Below are 12,927 nucleotides of genomic sequence, written 5' to 3'. Positions count from 1 at the left end.
GACAAAGGAGATGTCTCAGTGAACCCCTGCGAGATCTCAACCCAGTCAATAATTGCTTACTTTGTGTGTAAAGAACATGTACTACTTTTAAGAAGAGAAGCATTATAGTCAGTCTCACTTTGATGCAACATTTCACCATCTAACACAACCAGTAATATGGATAAGTACATAAATGACCAGCTAATTCCTCGCATTGAAAAAGTTAATATGCCCTGCATTGATTTAATTAAGAACTAAATCATTTGATTGACACTTGAAAGTAAAAAGCATGCAAATGTGAAGAAGTCATTGATTTAGTTTTCTCTTCTTTTCATGTTTTTAATTTATATTTGAAAAAAATGTCCTTTACACCTTCAGCCTTGTTCAGTCCATTAAAAAACAACAACACAATAATTCAGATTTTCATTTATAAGAGGAAATTAACTTTAAAAATGCACAAGTAATAAAGTTCTGTCTTTTTCTCTAGAGAAATGTAAGTTGAGCAGAAACATCTGTGTATACTGTCGCACTCAAATGGTTGCTTTTAATGCTGTATCCAAAAAATTCAAACATAAAACAAATAATGAATCAAGAGCATTAAAGTCACTTATTACAGAACACTTGGACTATTTTTACTTAAATCCCAACAAATTTCTACATTAAGAAAACCTATTTGAGCATTTTAAGATGGAAAATGTTTACGTGTTTGTTTACTTTAAAGACAGCCATATTTTTTTTTAATGAACATAAAATGTAAATATCTAAATATTTTGTTAAAAGCTACCAAGACTCTAAACATTAGAGCATTATCTTAAGAAGGTACATTATGATATAGGGCTAGTTTCGAGTCTTGATCTTTTCACATTAAGAAAGGACTGTGATTGGCGAGGATTTGCTTTGAGATACTCTTTTCATTCTAACAGTATTAAAAAGAGAGAAAGACGGGGGAGACAGAGGAGTGAGGCTGACGTCACAGTCCAAGAGTCACCCGCCGTGTGTTCGGCGTCTCCGAGTAAAGACTTATCTGCAAAGAAGTTTGGACGGACAATGTGGGTGGACAGGGCGTGAAACTACTATCATCATCAGTTCTGAATGAAAAAAAGAAAACATATCTTCCACAAAAAAGGAGGCTCATTCCAATTCAGCTGCGTTGTTAGGACAACGAGAACCATCCCTCAGATGATTAGTTCCACTTCAAAAGAATTTACTTTCCGTGGTGGAAACGTCCCCCTTTTGTATCCTTACACAGGGTTTTCTCAGCCCAAAAGAAGAATCGTATGTTTAGTCAGCCTGTTTATTATTCCTTCTGTTCACACTACAATTGTATTAAATAAATAGAGTACTACTAACAAAGGCCTATTAGCCCATAAACATGTCCTGGTACACACAAAAAAGACTAAATCACAGTCTCTGCGCAGGAATTAAGATACTGTGGTAAAGGCACAAACTACATTGCTCAAGACATGGTGCCAACTCAGAGTGCCTTGTCACTGCCGTCATGAAACATGCATGTTATGTTGCACATATTTTGTCTAACTGGGGAGTTGTTATGTGGTTCCATCTCAATTCTGAGAGACGCCGCCCCTTGCAAAACAGCGCTAGTCGCTGGATATACTGTGAAGCAGCAGTGTGTGTCAGATTTTCTGGTGCACATGTTTCAAGAGAGGATGAATGGATTTCGCTAGTTCAGTTCAGATAAGAAGTAGTAACAGTTACAGACAGGCTCATTGTACAAGCAGCAATCTTAGAACAAAAATTCGAATTAAAAAACACTTTAAGCATTTCAAATTTTACACTAGAGTGTGAGTGTTTAATGCTTAACTACCTTAAAAATGGACTCTAATTTAGAAAAAAAAAATGACAAGCAGGCACCCGAGTCTGCAACAAAAAGGTAAAAACAGGTAATAATTAAGTAATGTTAGTCGCAGTTATATTAAGCTTAATGTGATTATTCATGTGTGGCTAAAAGCAGCAGATCAAAGAGTTACAGCAGTTAGCTTGATTGTTAACTTTGACTTCTTTGAGATTTTAAAAAAACACAATTTGAATGCAAAAAAGAAAAAAAGGCTCAGTTGAAGTTCTGCTGGTTGTTCAGATGATAAACAGACATCTTGCCTGAGTCAAAATCCCAAAAGGGGCGGAGAAAAACATAGTGCACACACCTAAATGCAGATGAGTGGAATGAGGATGAAAAGTCTTCTTTTTCTTTTCTTATTTGACGCAGCCTGCAACTGGCAGCTGTGACATTTTGGTTACTTTTATTGGATTTTGCTCTTTTTTTCTGAAGCTTTTTTTTCTGAAGCTGAAACTCCAAATCAGCCTGGAATAAAAATGTGTGAAGGCCTTTAGGCAACATGCAAACTGTCTACTGAGAATGAGTAAAGCTTTACTTTTGAAACAAAAATGTACAAGGAAACATAACAATGTGAGGAAGAATTATTCTTTTATTTGTTATTTGCAGCAATTGCTCTTTTAATTAAACTTTACTTTCTGTGTCTTGTTTTCATGAAATTTGACTATAAATTCCAGGTTGATTTAAAAAAAAAAAAAAAAAAAAAAAAAGTGTCATACCACTTCAGTCATTTCAGTGATCCACTACTGCACTGTGTTTGCCCAGCATGAATTTTGCACTGTGCCTGGTGTGGCTCAGGAGTATCCATTCTCCCCCGCATGATCAGTGATGAGCCTGCATGCGACCTACAGTATATTAATATGCACAGCAGAAAAACACCTCTTGGCAGAAGACACGCCAGCAGCAGCCCTTTAATGTTGGCGACTGTCAAAGCTTTGATTTCTGATTGATGAGTAAGGTCGGTGCAATAACAGAGCGACACTACTGGTCATCTGGCCCAGTTTCCACAACAGGAAATGTATCCTTCAACACCACGATGCAGCCCTGCTCCTCAGAGTCCAACAGCCAGGCACATCGTTCGTTTGGAATTGTATATCTACAAAATGAGTGCCAAGTCCTTATAAATGTGTACGATTATAGCTCTAATATGTATTGACTGCGCAGGTGTTTAACTCTCCAATAGATCTCAAAAGAACTTTCACTAAACCTGTATTTTTGTTATTATTTCAGAAGAAGAATATAAACAGAGTTTAACCACAGTTACTTTATTAACTAAAACATTGTCTAAACTTCAGTCTAACACAGAGAGTCACACATTTTTCAGACCATGTACCACCATATACTTCACCTAATTTCCAAAGTACAATTTTGCTGTTTTAATGATCAAATACTATTCACTGATTTATCCATGCCATTGCCTCAAGAAGGCTAAATACCGACAACAAACAGCTCCTGTTTCACATTTAAAGAATACATTTATTAATCAGACCGGATGGATAGCTAGATAGTCATTTTATTTAATAGGAGGTTAATTTGGATGAACTGACCCTTTTAATAGCCCAGCAGAGAAGATGCTTCTGTGTATTGGAGGGGAAAATGTTTCACCCCTAAAGTCCCATAACACAATAATAGACCTGCGTCAAAAAATCAGGCTGAATCTGCTGCCTGTGTAGCTGACAAAATCTTCAAAACAACAGTCTTACAATAAATTCTACCTTGAGGAAGGTTAATGTTCGGTGTCTCGATACAAATGTTTTAAAGAAGCATTGACTTAATGTTTATGGTAATTTGAGAGGTTGCAGGTTGTGGTGCTGTTGAGTTGTACTGCATTAAAATGACAACTATATTTCACCAACCACATTCATATCAACGAGGATAAACTAAGTATTAGAAACACCACTCAGCCTAGAATGTAGTTTAACAGCACCGCAAAGACCATATAGTTACACTAGTACAACTTTATGTCCCTCTATTTAGCATTCATAAGCGTAAACATACACATAAGCAGATATGTGTTTATTAATGCATTTGCCAACAACTATACCTCCTCCCGCAGGCCCCATTAACGTGTCTGAACACACAATAAATGAGACTATAGTGAAACAGTTATTGAGGGTAACTGAGGTCATAAACAAATGTCATGGGATGTTATGATTGCTGGCAAACAGTGCACATTAATTAACACTTAAAACTTGTTCTTATAGCTACTTAATACTGTCATAAAATGTGTATTAATGTGGCTATACTGTATAAATGCTAAGTAGATGGACTTAAGGTGAAGTCTGACAGTTGCATTAGTTTACTGCATTAGTTCTACCAAGTAGTACCGAACAAACTTGCAACTAAGTGCATATCACTTTAAATGCTGGACTGATCACTGTAGCATCTTTATATAGCACAACCCCAGGGAAACCATCATTGCACTGAACAGAAATACACACAATAGCCACTTTATGAAGTATACTTCAATCCAATGAAACCGTCCTGCCATAAAGTCAACTATGATACTGCCTATGATACTCAGGTTTTTTTGTTGTCGACGACACAGTCATCGAGCTGTTTATTGAACGATGTTTTAACACTGAGGTGATATGGAGGTCTGCGACCTCCTGTGTAAATAAGGAGGAGAACAAATTCAAAACAAGCGTCAATATAATGTCGTCCAGTACAACCCGTCCTAATTATGACCCCAGTAATAAATATATAACTGAATTTATACAATTCTGTGGTCAAAAAAGTCATACTTATGGCAGAAATATTAAACTGAATTGCAATGATAAGTGATATTTTACCCTAAAAATGCTAAAAAAAAAAAAATGAACAAAGAAACTGAAGTATGGTTAAATACATTATTGTTCCCCCCCCCCCTTTTTTTTTTTTATTAAATGAGGACGAGCTGACTTGAAAAAAGCACTCAACTCAAATGCAACTAATTGCTCCTTTCATCTATCCAATTAAAAGCAGAATTTTAATCCAAGAAGTTTATTTCTTGTTTTGGTTGCTCATCATGTGCCACAGCTTTTTAATCAGGACAAAAAAAAAAGTAAGTATTGCATGTTAATTCTGCGCTGAAGAATAAGTCGTTATTTACTCTTCTGATTTTGATCACTCCCTCCCGGCTTAGACAGAACTCCTCTCGGGACCATCCCGACAATGACTGGGCTTAATTGACAACCACACCAAAAGTATGTGTTGGCAAAGTTAGCCGCTAACTGCTAACATTTTCAATCCATACCCACTCAGGTGTGTATGTGTGAGAGGGTGTGAGGAGGTTGTTAAAATGGTGCTGAGGATCAATAGGATGTTGTTGTTAGTGAGAGACCTTTCAAGGGAAACATCAGTGAGGTGGCATCACAAGTTGTCATGTGTGATGTTTGTGAAATGTATCAGGAATGTCTCTACCTTCAGCCGCCTGTATAAACAGTCAGCAGTGACAGCTCAGCTCCCCTACATTTCCTGTGATAAAACAGTTTGGCTGCATGAGGTAATCTCACCCTTATCCAAATGAGATGGTAATGCCTTCACTCAGGGAATTCAACAACACAGAGTACCTAGACGGAGGCTGCGCACCTCAAATGGGACTAATAATAGAGCCTCCGTTCTCTTAACTTGGAATCTATACTATACACTTCAAAAATGAGATCAACTATATGGGTCAGTGGGATTTCTGCCTGAAAAAAAAACAGAAAGGCGCAACCAAAAGAAAATATGCTCTGCTGACAACAGATCTAAGGAATGCAGTCGCTAATAAGAAAATTATTTGGGCAGAGTAACAGCTCAGAACTTTAATTAACAGAGCTGGTTTTAACTGATTGAAAGGGAACACATGTCCACACTCATGTGCGCGTGAGCCTAATTATTTCCAACTCCTAGATTGTCTAAATAGGCTTTATAAATAAAAGCATGAGTGACTCGAAATGTTCAAAGGAAATTATTTTAGAAATGGAAATGATCAAAGAGACGTCTTTTATAACTTCTGTGATCTGTGAGCTAGAATACACGGGGACTTTAGTCGTCCACGCTGCTGTGGCCTAGGTTTCATTTTAACTTGGGAGGAGATACAGGCGCCACAATGACTCCACCCCCAGCATCTGGCTTTCTCAGGAGACAATAAAAGACATTGATTAGCCCTAATATTTCCTCAAAAAGCCCACAAATTAAACAAATTTAACGACAATAACAACATCAATTCATACAGAGACGATATGATACCGCACCATAGGATATAATATCCTGTATCATATGACCTACAGGTATCTAAGGCATCATGCAGTGTCTGTATGACATGCAACAACAGCAAAGGCCGTTAAATAATAGAAATTCAAAATAAAGTCGGTGCAGATAATTATATCACCGACTGTGCGTTGCCCGTGGCGTCTTGTTCACATGTGTGTATTACCAACAACCCACGCTGGCTCCTGAAATGTTGACACAGTTTTTTCTATAACTGGCTGGTATCTTTACTTAATGTGTTGACTCAAAAAAAGTAAAATTTACAGCATTTCAAAACACAGGAAGAAAAACAGCACAGTTTGGTACTTACAGTGCAGCGGCATGGTAATGAGCGGCAGAGGTAGTGGCGTCTTTGCTTTTCTCTCTCTGAGGCTCCTTGGCATTATTCATGGCCCCTCTGGTATTATCTGAATTAAGTTAATGTACAGAGCATAGGTAATGATGTGTTTGATCAAGTGCTGACAATACCAGTGAAATACAGTTCATGCAGAGTTTGTAGCGGTTAATGTATGTGTTTTTTTTGCAGGTGCTGTTAAAAGTTTGAAATAATATACAGTTTCAAACACAAATTTCACTGTTTCTACAGTAAACCTTTCTCTTCTGTTCCACACACAACGTTTTTTCAGAAGTCGCACTTTGTTAGGATATTACTGACTCGATATCTTTCAGAGCAGGTTTGGGATTTTGTATTTGTTACACTTAAGGCATTGCATTTCCACAGGAATGTTCTTTTTGTTGCAGATTATTTTTTCCCAGGACACACCCCAGCTACATAGCCTGATTGCATAATTCTGCCAATTACATAACTGTATAAGTACTACGGCATTAACAACAGTAGCAGTGCAGATAATGTAAGATACAGGAATGGAGCTGAGGACAAGTGCTAATTATCTCGGCCATATCCAACTTTAATAATGGACCTGAAGGAACTACTTGACGCTTTTGTTGCATAGGAGATGGATTTTTGATCCCGCGCCTCTTTCAGATACCTTGAAAACAGGATTATTCCCTGCAGACTGAAATAAATGCCATCAGTTCTGCCTTGCTCTTTTTGAAAGTCATCAGTGGAAAGGTGCAAACTTCACAGCGATCGTGGCGTATACTGATCTTGGGACGAAAATTACTGCAGCTGTTTTTGATGTTACGTTTGCTTACAAACACACCTACACAGACACGCATTGTACATCTAATTACCATATCATAGAGTACGCCCAATGCAAGGTTAGGTTGCCTTATTGATTAATAAAAAGATGAAGGGACAGTCCATCACTTTCCCTGTGCTACTCCTAAATCCTAAATCCGTTACCTGGCATCTTCAAAGCTGCACTGGTGGCTAATTCCTCTCTCCCATGCCCCCTGGGCTCCCTTTAGCATGTGGCTAATGATAAACTATTTCCATCAATTGGTCTTTTACTTCAGAGGGACCTAAGTGACACTTTGGTCAGTTAGGATTATTTTCATTGATGGCAGTAAAAAACTAAAGCAACAACAGGTTGCTTTGCATTCCTGTCTGTTGCCTCAGTGCCGTGATACGTGTTTCTGCCTGCGTCATGCACTCAAGGGTCAACACCACACCAAATCACATTTGTCTCCTTCATTAATGTCACAGCGTTAATGCAACATATCATCACAGCGCAAAGCTTGGTCTAACTGTAATTGAAAAGGCCCGAGGGGAATTCCTGGGTTGTGTGTGTGGGGCCCCCTATTCCCTGCCACCCATCCATCATTGTGGCGCTAGGCCCTGGGGTGATCTTGTAGCGCTTAAGGTTAACAACGAGATTGCCACGCACCCTCACTTACTGCGTTCTAAAAATGTGGCCTCGTGGGCCCCCGCTGCTGCAGCAAACACTGGGTACCGGTGGAAAACTACACACAGCATCATGTCCAGCACATGTCAGTTTGACGGCCACGTACCAACGAGTGCAAGCTTGAGCGTGTCAACACATCCATGTTCAGCGAATGGATGGACTTCAATAGGGATGTGATCAGAAACAGAATCCTTCCTTCAGATGTCGAGTTCACAGGCTTGATTACGCAGCCGCCATGCAATGCATACTGCAACAGATAAAATTAAACACTCACGATTACTCACCGCTTTGAAACACCCTGGACCGTGATCAATGTGATCCCTTTTTTAAGTTCAACCTCAAACGACAGAGATTTGAGAAATCGTACAAAAATCTCACAACAGAGCTGAATTGTTGCTAATGAAAGGTGATCGTTTTGAGAGACGGCAGAGACACAGGCATTTAGGATCTCTTTGCACAGTTTTTGTCAAATCTAAGGCAGTGTGCTCTTTAGGTTTCACGATCAAAGCCTTTTCAACATTTTCTAACAAACACTTCAAAATCATTCTGTAAAATATGAATCATTAGAGACCAAATGATAACTTCTCAAAGATCATATGCTGTAGAGCTGCTCAAAAGATAGATGAAGATAAAGGCATCAATTCCTACTCCGATATGCACATTTAAGCATATTCATGTGGCTCTTCACATACATGAAAGCGACCAGCTGCCCTTGCCAGCCAGTGGAGGACATTAAGGCTCAGACTGGTTGATCTCTGATGACAAGGGTCTGGAGGAGGGATTAGAAGCACAGGGACCAAAGTTATGGTCATTCCCTTAAAAGGATGGCAGTGCATCTCATAGGCCTGGAGCTTGCAGGAGTTGAAAGATCTTCAAAGGTCTGCTCACCCCACACAACCTACGCTAACTCCCAAAAAACCTTGAAAGTATGAATTTTGAGAGATGTGGATTTTTAAAATATTTTTTTTTTTCCCCTTTTGGTTTGCGACAGGCCACAACAAATGCTGCAGGCCGTAGGTAAAAAAAATAAAAATAAAAAAAAAACTTTAGCTTTGAGTTTGTTGTTTCTTCTTCGTGTGAGATTCTCATTGTCAGTCATATGGTTATCTCCTAAGCTTACCGGCTCATAGGAGACTATGAAAATATCTCAAAAACTGTCTCATCAGAAACTGTCAAAATATCCGTTATGTAAGGCATGGATAATAAATGAGGAGAGAAAGAAAAAAAAAAGATATCTTTTTAAGAACCATCCACAGGGGTAAATTGCAATGCATCAAAAGACAAATATGCATTAGATATGAGGACAGGCGGAGCCTTCTCTCCATCCTGCAGTATATTGGCTGTTCAGCAATACTCTAGTTAGTTACACCAATTTTTGGTAAATTCCCCAACAATAGTCGGAGAGCTGAGTAATTCAGGGGCTTGGGCTTAAGTTGACAGCAGAGCGACCGATGGGAACAGTGAAAAGGGGCCTAGTTTAATAAGCCCTGCGACAGACTGGACTACACAGGGGGTTGGCACCGCTGAAATCAGAAAACTGCAGTGCAGATGTAGATGAGACAGAAATCGAAAGGATCTGTGGTTAAATCATAAGAGCACAGCGCTGGGACTCCACACTTCTATTTATCATTTTATGGTTTGTAAACACATCACCCAACATGTGCATATAATTGTAATGATTGCATTGTCTTACATAAGAGCCCTGTGTGTGTTTTATAAGCTTATTAATTGTCAAGCTGTCAAATTAACACAGGCTTAGACATGAAACAGATTACCTTACTAATGTTCTCAGATAGGAACAAGTGACATGAGCTTCACATTCATTTCACTCCACTATTTCATCTTTTTGACAGTTATATTATACATTGTTCAGTCTTTTACTTAAGAATCAATCTGTATTCAGTGTTACAATTGCCCTCATTATGCATTAGCATCACTGATGCCAAACCCCTCTGTAGCGACCATTCTTCAACTGGAAGGGAATGTCGAAAAAAACAAAAAAAATAACACAGCAGTGCAGCTGCAACCAGTTCACCATGTGGTGTTGCAATTTTCCATTGAGAGAGGGATAGTGTACAGAAAAAGGCAAATGCATGAGTTAAGTTCTACGCATTTCTGGGGGGAAATCTGGCGGAGGATACCTACTTACCATGGACCCACACGGGCAGAGATTAGGGGGCCATCATGAAGGAGCCATTGAGGGTGAAGGTAGCCAGGAGCTGTAAGGATAGAGATAGATGAGACAGAGGAACAAGAGGATCTGGCGGAGAGGAAAAAAAAAAAAAAAAGGAAGGGGGGGAGGGGGACACTGATGGGTGGATGAAAAGAAAGCAAGTTGGGAAGCAACAGCACCACTGGCTTGACCTAAGGAGGATGGGGGAAAAGCCAGAGATCCAATTAAAAACACACTTGGTCAGTAAGAGTCAACGCTGATGCAGCCTCTCCAGCCTCTCCAGACTCTGTGGCCACAGCCGAGCGCCTAAACCGCACTTAGAAAAGTATGGGAGCCACATGGTGTCAGTTACGCAAGATGTCATATATGGTTATGATGATGCATAAAAACCAAAGACCTGGTGTGAAAACGCAGCCCACCCCCTGGTACACAGCTGGGGCTCAACCCAAGCATGGCATAACAGCAGCCCGGGGGTGCAAGATGATAATTCAGTGGATCGGACCCAAGGTGAAACTGATTTATTTACATTAAATTGACATATACCCTGTCCAAAATGGCACCTGCGCTTGTTGCTAGGCAGACAGTGAAAAAATAAAGATGGCGACGGACAAGTGGCAAACTGGGAAGCGGAGGTCTAATCAGTTGTGATCACGGGGGGGAGGGTGTGGCATGGGTTCAACGTTTATGGAATATTACCATGGCCTGGTTAGAGTATACGACAAGATGTTTACATACTGAAAGCAGCAAAAATCTGAATTTAGGTTGTTGCCTTTTGGCTTCATACGGTACATGTCCTCACACAACAGAAGAACTGTTTTGCTTATACAAATACAGAGGCTTCTTTGAGCTCAAAATAATGTTTGATCACCTCTATTATGTTTTCTGTGGAGAGATGTATTATTTTTAGAAACAGAGGCGAAAAGGGCAGAAAGTGACAGTGCATACAACAGTTGGGGTTTAGAAGAAGAGCTCTAAGATTGAAATGCAGGATGTCGTAAGATTTCTTTAAAAGCACTGGTACTAGATACGACAGCAACACCTACAAAATTTGATGCAAGTTATTGATAAGGTTGCAATACAAGTTAAAGTGACCTTTTCCGTCATCACATCATGAAAGCGCACTGATCAAAGCCAACCAAGTTTGCCTTAATTTGCTTGAAGAAAGGAGCACTTCACAATTTAAATATTTTACACCAACCACTTGAAATGATCTGTCTTGGGCCACATCATAAGACCCACCGCAAAAACCACAGTCCCATGAATATTATTTTTGATCAATCTAAGTAAAAAAAGAAAAAAAGAGTTGTGCAGTTTGTTGTCTTCCTAAAATTGAATTTCAGAAACGTGCAGAAGTCTCCCACAAACATTCTCGATGAAAAGATTACAATGAAAATTAACTGCGGTCAAACTCGGAAGGGATTTGCAAAATGCATCATCAAAAATATCCGACTCTCCCAGAAGATGTATCCCCATGAGTAACATGTGCAACACTAGAACCAGAATGCAAAAACAAGTTCATCACAGACTCCAAGCATCACCATCTCAAGAACAATTACACTATATACGATCTGTGCATGTACTTTGTTTCACTCAGAAATATGTGAGGAATAAAGCACTTTTGTCTATTTTTTTACATTTTTATAAACATAGGAAGATTCCCGTGCTGCCTGTATTTTGCCTTACAAATAACATAGTTATTAGAGCACCATTGCAGCAAAGTATCCTGAACTTTTAAGGAGCCTGAAGTGGAAGGTAATATGGTCGTCACTAAAAGTAAAACTTCATCTAATGCCGTCTTGGACCATTTAGCCTATATACTGTCCCCTCACAGGAATAAATAACCTACATACAATACAGATAGTTAGCTGTCAGATCAATATCACCATGCATTTCAAAGAAATGTAAAAATAGTGAACCTTTAACCTTTCCTTTTAATATGTGTGAAGAAAACTGGTATTTATAATGACATTCAACATCCACATGTTTCATGTTATAAAATGCTGACATCCATACATATAGGTACAAAGAATAAAGCTTTGCTACTGGTATATATATATATATATATTTTTTTTTTTTACATTACTTTCTTTATAACTCTGACCCCTTTAACCCCCACAGTAATCTGGCTATTGCAGTACTTTCCTGAGCAGGACAAAGACATCACTGTGTACATTATCCGAGTTACATACCATTAACTGTCCTTCAACCTGGTTACTTTTCCAGTCATTCTCCCTTTTTAAGCAAAAAGTGTTAGAGACAAGTGTAGTTTCTGACAATAAAAAAACAGGGGGTGTAAACTAGGAATGAGCCGTATAACAACAATATCTCACTAAAGATGAGTTTACCCAATGCACCAGGATCAGTAGTGAAACTGAATTCAAGCAAAAAGACAGGCTTCAAACGTAAATCTCCACAGCTTATTCCTGCAACATAATGAGGTGTTTGTTGAAATTCCAGAAGGTGCAAAAAAATATTTTAAAAAATAAACAGCAAACATGAACAAATATGTCAGCGAAAAGCTTTTTTCAAACTTTTTCAACTTTTATCAAATGAAATAGAACAACACATTCTGTATCTGTCTGGCATGAGAAACATTAGCAGCAGAGAAACCCTGCAAATTCAGACTCGAGGTGAGGAGCCCGAAATTCTTTGAATGCAAAATCTTTATAAAGTAAATAATTTGTTTGTTTGTGGTATAAATGAAATAAAAGTAAGAATTATAATGGACTGCTGAGTCATTAGTATTTGGACAGTGCAATATTTTGAGGCAATTTGGGTAATTTTTTGTGTTTGCAGCATGTTGACCTTGACGGTAGGACGTTTTAAAGTGTGTGTGTGTGTGTGTGTGTGTGTGTGTGTGTGTGTGCGTGCGTGCGTGCGTG

At 38.8% G+C, this 12,927-nt stretch overlaps 1 long non-coding RNA gene across 3 annotated transcripts in view; it reads right to left on the bottom strand.

Moving 5' to 3' along the window:
- The window catches only part of LOC138618555 (uncharacterized), a 38,026-nt gene that overhangs the window by 13,856 nt on the left and 11,243 nt on the right, over positions 1-12,927 (bottom strand). For all 3 annotated transcript variants that reach the window (XR_011310737.1, XR_011310739.1, XR_011310738.1), the window contains exons 2-4: positions 10,022-10,091; positions 7,979-8,119; positions 6,375-6,471 (exon numbers count right to left, since the gene is read on the bottom strand). This is a non-coding gene — a long non-coding RNA (uncharacterized lncRNA). The remainder of the gene's footprint in view (positions 1-6,374; positions 6,472-7,978; positions 8,120-10,021; positions 10,092-12,927) is intronic.

The sequence above is a fragment of the Brachyistius frenatus genome, unplaced genomic scaffold (assembly GCF_029030835.1).
Source record: "Brachyistius frenatus isolate BFR_SWC_R1_liver_20210118 unplaced genomic scaffold, ASM2903083v1 Contig_17, whole genome shotgun sequence".
NCBI classification, from domain to species: Eukaryota; Metazoa; Chordata; class Actinopteri; family Embiotocidae; genus Brachyistius; species Brachyistius frenatus.
The sequence above is the reverse complement of the archived record's forward strand: the minus strand, read 5'-3'. Positions and strand labels throughout refer to the sequence as shown.